This window comes from Seriola lalandi, unplaced genomic scaffold (assembly GCF_002814215.2).
Source record: "Seriola lalandi dorsalis isolate HSWRI2012SDOR001 ecotype SW California unplaced genomic scaffold, Sedor1 jcf7180002054872, whole genome shotgun sequence".
Classification (NCBI taxonomy): Eukaryota; Metazoa; Chordata; class Actinopteri; order Carangiformes; family Carangidae; genus Seriola; species Seriola lalandi.
The window spans coordinates 876360-879145 of NW_019525425.1; positions in this window are offsets into that span (position 1 = coordinate 876360).

The following is a 2786-nucleotide window of genomic DNA, read 5'->3' on the forward strand; positions in this document are numbered from 1 at the left end:
ACCTTTTATGCCTTAATATACTATGATGTTTTTTCGGCAATTTTTACCTGGTTTGATTTGGTAGCTTGTGGTATGATGGTTAGAGCAGCTACCTCACACTCAAAAGATTGTGAGTTCAATTCCCAGTAAGGGGCTTCACTGTCATTTTCCTTTTTTTTTTTCACACCACACTATACTATGATATGTTTTGGCATTTTTATTCCATGCTATACTTTTTGGCATTGTTATGCCTTATTGTATTATTTCAGGTCATTGCTTGCCATTCTATGATGTTTATATGACCTTTTATGCCTTAATATACAAAGATTTTTTTTTGACCTTTTATGCCATGATATTTTTTGGCATTTTTCTGCCATATCATATTTTGACGTTTTTTTGCATTTTTATGCTTTACTATATTATTTAATCTCATGCCTTGGCATAGTATGACATTTTTTATGACCTTTTATGCCTTAATATATTATTATATTTTTTGGTATTTTTATGCTATGCTATACTATGACGTTTTTTGGTATTTTTATAGTATAATATTCTTAGATGTTTATTGGCATTTTTATGCCTTTTTGTATTATTTTGTTTCATGCCTTGCCATACTATGATGTTTATATGACCTTTGATGCCTTAATATACAATGATGTTTTTTTGACGTTTTATGCCATGCTATACTATGAAGTTTTTGGGCATTTTTCTGCAATGTTATACTTTGAGGTTATTTTGCATTTTCATGCCTAATTCTATTATTTTGTCTCATGCCTTGCCATACTATGATGTTTATATGACCTTTCATGACTTAATATACTATGATGGGTTTTTGACGTTTTATGCCATGCTATACTATGACATTTCTTGGCATTTTTCTGCCAGACTATTCTTTGAATTTTTTGGCAATTTTATGCCTTATTATATTATTTCCTCTCATGCGTTGCCATAGTATGACATTTTTATGACCTTTTATGCCTTAATATACTATAATGTATTTTTGACATTTTATGCAATGTTATACTTTGATGTTTATGCCTTAATATACTATAATGTATTTTTGACATTTTATGCCATGCTATACTATGACATTTTTTGGCATTTTTCTGCAATGTTATACTTTGATGTTATTTTGCATTTTTATACCTAATTATATTATTTTGTCTCATGCCTTGCCATACTATGATGTTTATATGACCTTTATGCCTTAATATACTATAATGTATTTTTGACATTGTATGCCATACTATACTATAATAATTAAATATAAATACATTTTTATGCCTTACTATATTACTTCATCTCATGTCTTGCCACAGTATGACATTTTTATGACCTTTTATGCCTTAATAAATTATTATGTTTTATGGTATTTTTATACTATAATATTCTTAGATGTTTATTGGCATTTTTATGCCTTTTTGTATTATTTCATCTCATGCTTTGCCATACTATGATGTTTATATGACCTTTCATGCCTTAATATACTATGATGTTTTTTTGACGTTTTATGCCATACTATACTATGACGTTTTTTGGCATTTTTCTGCCATACTATATTTTGACGTTTTTTTCGCATTTTTATGCCTTACTATATTATTTCATCTCATGTCTTGCCATAGTATGACATTTTTATGACCTTTTATGCCTTAATATACAATGATTTTTTTTCGACGTTTTATGCCATGCTATACTATGAAGTTTTTTGGCATTTTTCTGCAATGTTATACTTTGATGTTATTTTGCATTTTTATGCCTAATTATATTATTTTGTCTCATGCCTTGCCATACGATGATGTTTATATGACTTTTACGCCTTAATATACTTTAATGTATTTTTGACATTGTATGCCATACTATACCAATTACGTTTTTTGGAATTTATCTGCCATACTATATTTTGACGTTTTTTAGCATTTTTATGCCTTACTATATTATTTCATCTCATGTCTTGCCATAGTATGACATTTTTATGACCTTTTATGCCTTAATAAATTATTACGTTTTTTGGTATTTTTATGCCATGCTATACTATGATGTTTTGTGGCATTTTTTATGCTATAATATTCTTAGATGTTTATTGGCATTTTCATGCCTTTTTGTATTATTTCGTCTCATCCCTTGCCATTCTATGACGTTTATATGACCTTTCATGCCTTAATATACTATGATGTTTTTTTGACGTTTTATGCCATACTATACTATGATGTTTTTTGGTATTTTTCTACTATAATATTTTTAGATGTTTATTGACATTTTTATGCCTTTTTGTATTATTTCCTCTCATGCTTTGCCATACTATGATGTTTATATGACCTTTTATGCCTTAATATACAATGATTTTTTTTCAACGTTTTATGCCATGCTATACTATGAAGTTTTTTGGCATTTTTCTGCAATGTTATACTTTGATGTTATTTTGCATTTTTATGCCTTTTTGTATTATTTTGTCTCATGCCTTGCCATACTATGATGTTTATATGACCTTTTATGCCTTAATATACAATTATTTTTTTTTGACGTTTTATGCCATGCTATACTATGAAGTTTTTTGGCATTTTTCTGCAATGTTATACTTTGATGTTATTTTGCATTTTTATGCCTAATTATATTATTTTGTCTCATGCCTTGCCATACTATGATGTTTATATGACTTTTACGCCTTAATATACTTTAATGTATTTTTGACATTGTATGCCATACTATACAATTACGTTTTTTGGAATTTTTCTGCCATACTATATTTTGACGTTTTTTGGCATTTTTATGCCTTACTATATTATTTCATCTCATGTCTTGCCATAGTA